This window comes from Barbus barbus (assembly GCF_936440315.1).
Source record: "Barbus barbus genome assembly, chromosome: 36".
In the NCBI taxonomy this organism is placed as follows: domain Eukaryota; kingdom Metazoa; phylum Chordata; class Actinopteri; order Cypriniformes; family Cyprinidae; genus Barbus; species Barbus barbus.
Window position 1 is genome coordinate 2,955,400 of NC_136714.1, and position 12,995 is coordinate 2,968,394.

Genomic DNA, 12,995 nt, shown 5'->3' on the forward strand with positions numbered 1-12,995 from the left:
AGTTTTTAATACCATTCTATGACCATAAGTTGGCAACTATATATGTTAGCTATGAATAGCTACAGCATATGATTATATATGACTCTTGCGCTTTCTATTTAGTTGTTTAAACAATTGATTAAACAAGCCTGATCTGCAATTTAAAAAAAAATTGAGAAAGTTTGGAAGTTCAAATATCTATTTCGAAATATAAAGTGAATGCAGAACAAACTGCATAAAACTGCAGAAGAAACATAGCAAACTCTTTCTGCCATATTACAAAATTACTCTGCAATATCTCTGAAGTACAATCTTGTACTGTAACATCAAGTACATCACCATTTGTTTGCTTGCAGTTCTTACAACTGAATCGTTCCGGTTGACAGAATGTCAAGATTCTTCGCTCTTACTAACACATTCACACAAGCACTGACACACACACACACACACAAATCTTTCTTCCAGGGTACAAAGACAGTTTAATAAATGGAGATGGCAAAAAGGGCAAAAGCAATTTCACTGTAAAGAGGAAAGAACAACATTGCCAAAGTTCTCCAGAGTGCAGTGCTTTAATTTTAAAATGAACCCAAACTTGTACAGTGTCAAGATAAATTTACACCCGTCTGAACATGTCTGCATGAAACAACCTATCAACCCTGCTGCATCAGCACTGCTTCATATGTGTCGCATGCAAGGGATGACGGGCGGACGGATTGAGGGCAAATGGGGTTTTAAGGCTTCTCGCCTCAAATGTCAAAAAGCACATTTATGATACACTCACTCCAGTGAAACTCTCTCCAAGGAACGAAGGCAAGAGATATCAGTGCTCAGGCAAGGCCGGTGGAACACAAAAGAGGTTCCAATAAGATGGATAATGAAAAGTCTTTCCATCCATGTGACAACTCGAATAAAGTGATGGTAATGCTGAACGTATTGCTGCAGAAACATCTAGGTTGGTAATGAGGTAAAGAAGAGACATATCCACAGAAATGGAAGTGGAACCTAAGGTTTAACAAGTGTGTCTTTAAATAAATGAAGATATACTTAATATATGTGTGGACGACACAGTAAAGTAAGCTATATCTCTCAGACAGCAACAACAAGGATTAGTTTCTGAGAAATAAAAACACAAAAACAAAACATTTTATTCTCAACATTCTGCAGAAAAATGGTGATCAAATATCTTGTGCAAACTGTTGACCCTGCTTTTTTGGCACTCTGATTAGGTAAATATACTCATCCACTTCAGTCCACAGACTCCTAATAAATGTTTCAGTCACACCTGCACATCTTGTCTTATTTATATATGCATGGCACACTGCCAAAGAACAACTCTCTGTCAAACCAATGATCATATGCGATAACAGCAAGGCATCATTTTATGATGATTTTTTTATTAAGCAATATACAACTAGTGAAATGCATTCCTGATGATTCATTTCGAAAATGTCAATATATGTAAACTCTGAAAAGCTACCAGAAAGGTTCACACAGTTTAAAGAGGTCAACTAGGTCATAACATACCTTTTTTTCTTTTTGCAATATTTTTAGCAGCATAGCTTTAAAGGGAATGCATTTTACAGCAATTTCTTAGAAAGGGGTTTATGCTGACAGTGTGCTATGCTTGTAAAGACTATGCTCTCTAAGAGGGTTTTTAAAAACATCTGGAAACGCCGCTATGTTTTTATTCTTTTGTGTTCCATCTAGCTCTTGGACACGATCCTAAACCAGCATTAACATACAGGGCTTCTTCAAGGCCAACTAGTTTTTCAGACAACCGATCAACTAGCCCAGGGATAATCACAGTCCTCGGGGTCAAATTCATACATGTGACAAGGTCATCAGTGATCCACTGATACAGTTTGGATTTTTTGAGAATTAGAATTGTGCTGCTTTCTCTGCATAGCAATTAAACATATAATGATGCATATAATGAATACCATTATAATGAAATAAAAGATCTACACTGCCGGCTTGTTGATTACAATAATGTGAGAATGGCCATTCTTACAGGGCATATTCTTGCATTCCTGAAGCTCTGATTTTAGTCTATGAACGCGTGCACTAGATGGGCGTTTGAGATCATTTTACTGTTTTTCGCTTGGTTATTAGGGCTGGGTAAAAAATATTAATTTCTCTATTTTATTCGATCCTCACTTTCACGAAATGTTATCGATTAACCTAGCATGTTTTCACTTTATAAATGGAACACTGTAATGCACCCCCAAATCCAATAAATTGTAAAAAAAAAATAAAAATAAAAAATTAAACAGTCACAGCACAAAATAAACATGAATGAATGTATGGTTAAGGCATGATAAAAGGAAAAATACAACAACAAAATATTGCTGATTTAAAGGGGTCATGACATGAGAAATCAAATTTGCCTTGATCTTTTGGCATATACGAGGTCTTTGTACCACCTCATTATAAACAAAGCTTTTATTTAATCAAGCTCCAAAAACGTGTCGTTATGGATCCGAGGGGCAAGGTGACGTCACCCGGGCAGGGCTCTAGACTCATTCTTCCCACTGGTCGCTGTTTTGCGACTAACTTTCTCAGTTTGTCGCACGAGCACAATTTTTTTTGCTACAACATTTGATTAATCAATGCATGCTGATGAACTTTTATCATAGTTTATAGTTATATGGTAATAAAAGTGTTCAACATGGAATCCTTTTTCATCAGTATTATTTGTGATGGACAGGAACAGGAATTCCTCTTTTCGTGCGCTTTCACTTTCACTTTCAAATTCACAATCTTGGTCTCATGTTTTACAAGAAAAGATAATTTTCTGTTTTGCTTATATCTATACACCTTTCACTTTTTAAGACTAAAACAAAATATGGATTCAGTGTTATTCTTAATTAAAAAACACAACAACAATAAAATAGTAGGCTACAATGACAAACTAGCTTACATAATCTTTATTAGAAGAGGCATGGCATAGGATACATCACGTGCTGTGTTATATAGGCTACCGACTAATAAATTACAGAATGCTTAGCAAACACTGAGGAATCAAATAAATAATAATAATAAAAATGAAGGAATGCCTCCATACCGTAACGTGAGGTAAACAGCAAAGATAACAAGCTTTTCAAACGAAAACAAAAAGAAAAGTAAAACTAAACTGGCTGTCGCTGACAGGACTTGCATGTTTTTTTTTTTTCCCCACAATAATACCAACTTGTTTCCCTTCTCTGGTTTAAGAAGTGATCTTTCCTTTTAGTTTGAAAACCAAATCCTCCGTTGCGCTCCGTCCGCGGCGCGCACCTTTGCGCTCATGCTGATGTGGCGAGTATAAACCAGGCTCTACCCACGAAGCGCTCGCGCTGAAAGTGCCTCTCTTCACGTGATCAGTGAAATCTGACGGCGGCTACAGTGTGTGGCTCTGCAGCGTGCACTGTATGAAGCAGACGCTTTGGAGTAGCTTAGACCATGTACTCGCACAAGTGCGACGTTAAATTTTTACTCACACATTCTCAAAAAATGGTCGCAGTCTAGAGCCCTGCCAGGTGCAGTTGTTTGCATAAACAAATGCAGAGCAAGACATTAACGAATAGTCTTCTTCTCACCATAAGCCCCGCCCATTGCCGTTCAACCACTTAATGGCTGAAACTTGATTACGCTGAATGCGAGTGTTGCATTGCGTCAAAAGCAAATAGAAATTGCAATCACTGCTGCTGTCTTGTCTACACTGGATACAGTATACAGATGCGCATTTGTGTTCTGACACAGTCCACACGCTCTTTCACTCGACAAATGGAGTGAAAGAACGTTCGCTTTGACACGTTTGGTTTAAACAGCTAGTTCACGTCTTTTACAGATTTCAGAAGAATCCCAGTGTAAGGAACAGGTGGATACTTTATTTTAAATGGCACCCAAGATCATGTCAGAGGAATGTCCGGAGCATTTTGCTTTGTAAATGAGGCACAGTGTCATAGAGAGTTCACAAAAAAACATTTGTTGAAAGACGAAGTGGTACTATATCTGACTGCAGCTGTATCACAAACCGTAAGTAAATGATTTCACAATGCTTTGTCAGGAAATGACCATTTTATTTTGATTATATTGTCAAAACACTCACATGCAATAGCGAGGGGGCATTAATACTGTTTCCTATGCAATGATGTTAGCCTATCATAACAGTGGCCGATCACTGAGAAGCCTTAAAGGATACGCCCCTTTAAGTTAAGTTTTAAAACTGTAGTTGTGAATAAATATGCTTTACGAGTCTAAAATAATATTACTGTGAAAAATCTTTAAAATTAAATTAATTAACGGACATTTTAAAACCAAACAATGATTAAGTAACAAGACGTCTTTTTATTACACCACATTTTCTAAAAGTGGCCCCAGGAAACCACATTTCAGTATCTCTGGGCTAGCTGATTTTTAGAACATGTAGTTTTGCACATTCCTAGTCAATTTGGAGCTTGGCTGTCTCCTCCTAGATTATCAAGACTTGAGTGTTCCCTCTCGTAAATCCTCCTGGAGGAGGAACATTTTGTGGAATCCGTCAGGTGTAACCGCCACTAAGGAAGAAAGCCGCTCTAACGTTTTGCCTCACAGATGACTGTCACCTAAAGGGTAAACAAAACGCAAGATGACTGCGCTCTGGTGGGACTCATGACTTATCAATACCATCAGTCAAGTGCCATGTGTGTCACTGTGCATTATCTCTCCTACCAAAGCATTTTGGCCGACAGATGTGACAGTTTTCAAGCTCTCTGCCCTCACTTGCATGCACTATGTAAACAACATATCTGTTAGCCAACACTTTAGTGATATCATGTCATTTTCAGATACCTCAATTTGATAACCTGCCGCCCTCCAATAGCTAATGCAATCTGAAACTCTATCCATCATACTGATTGATGCCAACTGAAATCATAATGCCATTATCGTTATCTGCCTCACCACCAATCCCAAATGACTCTACATGAAATAATGAGTGGGGAAATGATTAATAGGGAAGAAATGGAAAGCAAAAAGTTGACTGGGTTCTGGCAGGCAGGAGAAAATCAATGTGGTGCAGTCAACACATAGTTAACGAGACTAGTGCAGCCACAAGACCAGACAAATAAAAAGTAGAGAAATTACCAAGGTTTGAGTAATTGTCCCAATCTGTGCTTGAAGCCCAATATGGCTAACGGGTTGAATTTTATGGACGAGTCCAGGTCATTATATGCTTGTGAGAAGACAGCCACCAAAAAGTCTGTGAAGAAGATAAGCAGTTAAGCTGTGGGAATAATGTGAGGCTGTGACCTGGATTTTTTTTAACCTAAAATTAATTCCGTCCTTATCTTTGACTTTGCAAGTCTTCTGTTTTCCCTTTTGTCTCTTCAACTTCCAAGTTCAGCTGTCAATGAAAAATTGAACAAAGAAAAAAAGGACTTAATAAGAGCATGTTCCCTTCAAACTGGCCTGATCAAACACAGTTTATCGATATTGATTTTAGGCAGTTTTGACTAAGAATCAAATAAAGTCCAAGTACCCTTGAAGCTACTTAATGAACATTATGTGCATGCTAAAATGTGTGACAGCTACCTTTAGAAGATGAGAAGTGTTGGCCACTGAAGTGTAAATCCTATGTACTGGCAGGGAACAAATTACCATATTTTATTTATTTTTGGAAATTAAAGAATCTAAACTAACTGAACTAATAAATTTGTCTTCTTATCATTCACAGGTGAATTGCACTGAATTTTCTTGCACATATATAAGATATTTGCATGTTAAGTGGTCCTCCTGAATTTTACAAATGCATTAGATGGATGCAAATAAGATTTTCATTGGCTACAGTGGCTCTTTAGGTGCATGAGCTGAATCAGTGAGTCATGAGTGCTCTAGGCTAACTCTCATTTCTCCTTTCACATATCTCTGTCTACTCACTGCTTGTACTAGTGAGTGACAAGCTCTTGACTGACCCCGGTAGAGTCTTCTTGCCATTAAAAAGGCTCACCTAGTTTACCTTCTGTCAGAATCGATTAACCCCAGCTCTACTTTTCCTTTCTGGTTATGCGGCTGAAGGGACAATGATTTAAGCGCAAACTGACATCTCTAACACAATCACACTAAAGCAGGTGTGGGGAACGTTGGTCCTGGAGGGCCGGTGTCCCTGCAGAGTTTAGCTCCAACCCTAATCAAACACACCTGAACCAGCTAATCAAGGTCTTCAGGATGCAGTTAGGTTTTTTTTCCCAGGTTTTTTCAGGGTTGGAGCTAAACTCTGCAGGAGAGTGGCCCTCCAGGATCAACGTTCCCCACCCCTGCACTAAAGTAAACCTATCTATTTTAATGTTTGCTAATAGTTTGGGTTATGATTTGTCTTGGTTTTCGAGCATTGTGTCTTTTTTCTTGTGTTTCTGAAAATGTGTAATAATAATAAAAATAAATAATAATAATAATAATAAAATTTAACAAAAAATGTTATCATTCTCTTAAAGTGAGCAGTATTGGGGAAATCTGCCCCCAAAAATTTAACAATAATTCATATGACCATTCTGACCCATGCTAGTATTTCAGTCAGACACAACAAGGCCAGGTCTGACATGAGACAACAAATAAATTTGACCGTCTCGCTGGCAATCCTTTGTATTTTCCTCCTGCATGCTGACCACATGCAAATTTCAGTGGGGATTGTCAAATAATCCTACTTCAGAGGTGTAAAAACTGCTGAGTCATCTAGGAATACCAAATACTAAGGATTTGGAGAGCTCAGACACATTTTTCTGCGTTAGAAAAAAAGCAGTGTTTTTCTTCAGCCATCCCAGTTTGACGTGTAAATCTGGATTTTTCACTTCTTTCCAGCATAGCTGCCCACTAAAAAAGAGGCTCTGAGCTCCAAGCACTTGAAAGGTTGAAGTAACGGTGAAAAGTCTGTTTAGAGACAGTCACAGTTAAGAAGTCATCTTGTTACATGCCTCGCTGTGCCTATGTGATATTGAAAACAAGGTGTAAAGGGGTAGGGCAAGGTTAATAGCAAAGCCCTGCAACTCCACGGTAGATGATTCATGGCTCATTTAGATTAAAACAGGTGGTCAAATGTCAGAGAGTCGAAGAGGGTATACAATTCTAGAATATCATTGCCTTATGAATAAATAAATATATAAAAATTAATTCAATTTTAATATGCAAATTTCAGTTGCCTGAATGAGGACAAGCAGCTTTGATATCTTGGGGACAGAAGCCAGTTTTAAAGTTAGGAATAATGGATGGTTGTGACAAACAACAGTACAAACTTTAATCACTTTGGCACCATTCCTTTAAAGTGAAATGCTAATGTACAGCATTAATCTTTCCTTGAAGTTAGTGGAACCAATGGTAGAGAGAGTAACAGGGAGAGAGCACGAGAGAGCAGACATAAACTGTTGCCCACTCCTCTCAGTTTTGCAGAAGTGCTGAAAGTGGGTTTATTTTCTTGCTTTGAGCACTGCATTTGGAGCTATAATTGTAACTCTGGCCTGAGCTGAGCTCACAGACTAGCTGAAAATGGCTCCCTTGAGGGAGGAGTCTTCTGGAGCTCACAGACCTTCAGCTTTCAGCACTTAACCTGCCATGTTTCTTATCTACCACTGCCCTCATTACCATGGCCTTGCCAAGATATCTAGGCTATGGTCTTCACATCTTTAATGTGGTTTTCAATCTGTTCCAGGCCATTTCACAGCTGTATGCCTTGTCTCTCAAGGGTTGGGATACACACCAAAAGCAATGCTATATGAGTTAATTTCTCCTACTGTTCAATCTTTAGCATAAACTGTTATACAAAAAAAGTTTAAAACATTTTCTGTTTTTCTAATGACTTTAAATTAAATTAAATAAAGGTTTAGTCAACTCAACTACCACAGTGCTGCTGCAACAAGCATTTCCACAGGTAAGGCCTTCTGTAGATGAGCATCTCTCCGCGGCAAGCAGATGTGCAAATGTTCTGCATCACATCCTGGAGCTCAACACACAGTCAGTTTTGTTAAAAGTGGTAAACACTAAATTCTGTTGCCTGTGCTGTCTAGCTTAATTTCACTCTGTTTCTTGAACATCCTGTTGTTGTCAATTTATGTTATGATTCTCCATAAAAATGTATTGAATCATGAGAAATGTTTTGTCAATGTGTATCATGAGGTGGTTACCTTCAAGTTCCAAACCCATATTTATTTCGGAGTGTCTATTTACACTAAGTGCAAATAGCCCGCCTTGTTGGCAAAGGCTAGTTACACTAACTCCACCCACAAACGTGTGATTGGGATAGTCAACACTGCAAAAAAACGCTTGTTCAATATCAGTTACAGTGGTGGAGATGGTAAGGTGCGTGCTTTTTGACGAGTTCGAAACCCGCCTTTGCCAAACTGTTTTTTCTCCCTTTTCAAATCTCATATCGCATCGGAAAGACATTTATTTTCAATAAAAATTAAGGAAATAATCAAAAAGTTGAAAAATAAAGTATCGGGTAGGGTTAGGCTAGGTGTAGGGAGGGTTTTATAGTCTCAATAAGGTGGTTTAATTTAATAGCCTAATTTGAATTAAAACTATAATTTACACTCAATATGTTATTATTTCATACTTTTATAATTTACAAAAATTCTTATTGCCACTATTTGCAATAAGTAGTATAAATAGCAGAAAATCTTGCTATTTTAACAGTGTAAATAGAATCTATAGCTATTTGCACTTAGTGTAAATAGCATATTGGTAAACAATACTGCTATTTTCGCTTAGTGTAAATGGCATCCATCGCTATTTGCACTTAGTGCAAATATTATCTATCGCTAAGAAACTATGCTATTTGCACTTAGTGTAAATAGAATCTAATTGCTATTTACACTTAGTATAAATAGCATCTATTGCTTTTTACACTTAGTGCAAATAGCAGCTGCCTATTTATTTCTTCTGTAAAATACAGATGTTGCGAAAAAAAGAAGAAAAAAAAAGAATCACGCAGCTGTAATTGATGTGAATGGGAACAAGGCCTTTTGAGCTCTAAAAATTACCTTTAAAGTGCCCCAATTATGTATTTTTTGAAAATGACCTTTCATGCAGTGTGTAACAGAGCTCTAAGTGAATGAAAACATCCTGTAAAGTTTTACATCTGAAAGTGCACCGTGTAAAAATTATTGTCTCTCAAAAGAAAGAGTTGACTCTGAATAATTGAAACGAGTTTGTTTTTAAAACGAATCCCAAGCGTTTCATGTTGCATCAACAAGAAAACATTAGTATATTGCCTGCCCACTTGTTGGTCTTTTTGTGTTGGTCTGAATAAAAATGCAAATTCATTCTTGGCCACTAGGTACTGCTTTGTTTCCCCGGTAATGCTGAACACATAGCAGCACTGCACTCACAAACACTGCTTTACAGGCAAGATGATATGAAAATGAGACCAATCACCGCAGATCAGAGTCATGCAAAGAGGGTGTTTGGAAAAATGAATCGTTGAACGAATCGTTTGGGAGTCGTTGAGCAATAAGGTAAAAATAAATGCATATTATAAGATAATGAAAGTGTTTTTTTGACCTTGCATGCATGCCAACCTGTTGTTGGGGACTCCCAAAAGCAAAATATAAACCTTTCATTACCCATAAAAGGGGCACTTTAATTACCACCAAAGTAGTCTGCAGTCTATATTCCAAGTCCTACAAGTTTGTGAAGAAAAAAAAAGAAATATGAATAGTTTTTTTCAATAAACATCATCTCCAAATCCCCCACCAAACTCTCATGTAATGCACATGCAGTGAAATGTCATGGAATGATACTGTATGTGGACCTGAGCTTGAATTTTTCTAATCCCTGTCAATTTCACACTTTCCTATCAAAAGCCAAAAGACCCATGAATAAATGAATCTCACGTTCGTCAAACATGGCGTTCTAAAACACATCCATTGCAAGGCTGATAATAAACATGCTGAACATCACTGGTTTTAACATGTCTAATGATCATTCACAATGAAACTTACTTGACTTGCAAGTGTGAATGAGATTTAAAAAAAAAAAAAAAAAAAACAGAAAGAATTTAACATTTCTGTTCCTCACAAAAACCTATGATATGACATTAGGATATTTGGAATATGCTGCATGGACATCAGAAAATAAAAAAAAATAAAAAATAATTGGCACAACATTGATCCATCCATCCATTTTCCAAACCACTTGTCCTATCGGGTCAGATGGGTGGATGGCCATTTGGGAGCGACATCATGATGATTAAATAATGACAGATTTTTATTTTGGGGTAAATATTCCTTTAACATTTTGATGCAAGCTGCAACAATTTTTGTAAGAACCGTGTAAATGCAGGACCTCCAGTACTAGCTACATGATAAAAGTGTATTCATACATACCCAAGGCGCTCGTTTGCGCACTAAACCCCCCTTTTCTCTCTCTCGCTCTCTTTTAATAAACAGTCAGACGTCTTCCACCCATTTGAAAGCAAGCTCACTTGCATTAGAAACCGGTTGCATAAGCGCTTTACTGTTGAGCTCATAAATGAGGTAACTCCATGAAGACCCTATTAGGCTATCTATTGACAGAAATGATTTGTCACGATATGAAAACCAGCAGACGGAACAAACTACAGAAAACGCACGCGCAATCCAAGTGTTATCTCTCTGACACACTGGGATCCGTTCGATCGAATTTCCAAGGCTAAGCTGTATTTTAATTTATTATTTATTTGTTTTGAACACTGCATTTATTCGTAGGAATTGTACAATATTTAAGTTCCGAATATGATAACAGTAGCACATTCCGTCTCAGATAACACATTGGAATTTTGCATGGAAATAATCTTGAAGAATCCTAAAATGTAGTAAGTTTTCACTCAAGGTTATACGTTACTACAAGATTTTATTTCACATTTTCCATTAATAAAATAGAGGACTATAAAACGCACAACTCATAGTTACACGTTGACTTTTACCTCAGTAAAACGAAAGCTTTATGTCGTATCATCAGTATATTTCAACAGTGTGAATAAAATAGCCGACCAACAGCGTAACTAAAACTGATCTTAATAAATGGGGAAAAAATAATGTCTGTGAAAAAAAAAAAAAATATTTAAGTGATATCATCTCAAAGTAACAGTCGTCAGTCTTGCCGTGATAAGCTCTCGCTCCTGGTCAGGTTCACCTCAGTGTATCTGTAGTCTGCTGTGGCGAGAGGAGACCTGTTAAACCTTGAAACAAATGACATGTTCCTCTCAAAAACACACTTACTCGTGAATAAAACACTGCGGGATTTTACGAAGACATGTCTTTAACGGCATTTCCCTGTCTTTATATCTCTATGACACGCATTTTACGCATCATTCAGTCATTATAATATGAAATGTACCTCACCAGAGATAAATCCTTTTTTTCCTCCGACGGACTTCAGACACTTTCTGAGCTCTGGCAGCTGATTTCCCCCTCTGTCTTTCCACTTATTTTCCAGTAAATTCATTCATGTCCATTGGGTGAATTTTGAAGTATTTGCCTCAGATGCTGAAATGAGGGTAGTGGGGGAGCGCTTGTAACGTTGGAAAGCCTGCCCTCCTCAAACGAACCTTCCCGCCCCCTCCTTCTCTCGCGCGCAGATTGGTGCTGGATGGCGGCAAATTTCCCGCTCGGAGAAGGGTTTGAATACATCGCCTCGGATCGTTTCCAAACACTTAAATGAAGGCTACGGTGACCCTTTGGCAGAGAATCGCTAATTAAAGTAATAGTTCAGCCAACATTATGTTATTATTTTACAACTCCTGGTGTTGTTCCAAAAACCTGAAAACCCAGATTATTTTGAAGAATCTTTACGCAGCTCTTTTCCACAAAACACACACGAGTTCCAAAAGTCCAAAGTGGAGGCAAGTCTTGTCATTGATTCATGAGTTATATTTCACTTCAGAAAATACACATTTTACAAATTTTAGGCTATGTAGTCCACTACATTTATGGTATATTACAATATTTAAGAATATTTAAGTTACGAATATGATGATAGTAGCACATTCCTTCTCAGGACATAGGCTACACATTGGAATTTTGTATGGAAATAATCTTGAAGAATCCTAAAATGTAGTAGTAAGTCTTCATTCAAGGTTATATGTTACTACAAGAGTAATCAATTTTCTTTCATATTTTCCGATAGTAAAATAGACGACTAGAAAATGCACAACTCATAGTTACATTGACTTTTACCTCAGTAAAACAAAAGCTTTATGTCGCATCATCAGTAGCCTTTATTTCATAAGTTATAAAAATCACCTTTATGGTGCTTTTATTTAGAAGATTTTATTGAACAAAAATGTTTGCCCTCTGAATGCAAGATGAGTCAGCAATACTTTTGTTTTGTTTACTGGAAGTCAAAGATATACTTTTTACACAAATATCTGCTAGAGGAAAATTTGTATGTGAAATGTAGGCTACTGTGTGTAAAACAGTACTGTACCATAGGATTGGCCTCAATGCTGAGGGAGGCAAAATAAAGCCACAACAAATAAATTAATAAATAATGATGATTTCATAAGTTCTTTAAACAAGCGCAACAGTTTTTTGTTATTCACTCTTTATATATTGTACACTACTAATCCAGACAATGTATATGAACAAATCTGTGCTGCTGTTTCAAACCTAAAATCTTGTTTTGGAATGGGTTGGATCATGGAGCATGGTCCTCCTCATCTCGCTATTACGGTCTTGTAGCACTTTTTTTTTAATAGTAGTAATTAGTTGACAAGAGTTAGATTTGTTCATTTATGCATTTATTTATTTCCTGTGTAGTCAAAAAGCTCAGGCTTGTATATCATTTGCAGAATGACTCACTCTCCCTCCCTCAGTGAAACTGCACCTGTTTAAAGCCATGATTTTGTTCCTCATATATTCACTATGGTGCATAATGCGTATTTAACATATGCATCACCACATGGAATCTAAAAAAAAAAAAAAAATGTCTTCACTTTTGGCATAATGTTTTCTAAAGGAGACATATTATTTTTTACCTCTAAAACATGAGTTTTACAATATTGTCTTTAGGCAGCGGTTATTTGCACT

The 12,995-nt window shown here is 37.1% G+C and overlaps 1 protein-coding gene across 1 annotated transcript in view; it reads right to left on the reverse strand.

Moving 5' to 3' along the window:
* LOC306855685 (gamma-aminobutyric acid receptor subunit alpha-3-like) overlaps nt 1-11,404 on the reverse strand; it is a gene marked incomplete at its 3' end in the record, with an annotated part of 177,485 nt that extends 166,081 nt beyond the window's left edge. Inside the window, exon 1 of the mRNA XM_079394490.1 lies at nt 11,310-11,404. The remainder of the gene's footprint in view (nt 1-11,309) is intronic.
* Nucleotides 11,405-12,995: the final 1,591 nt, after the last annotated feature.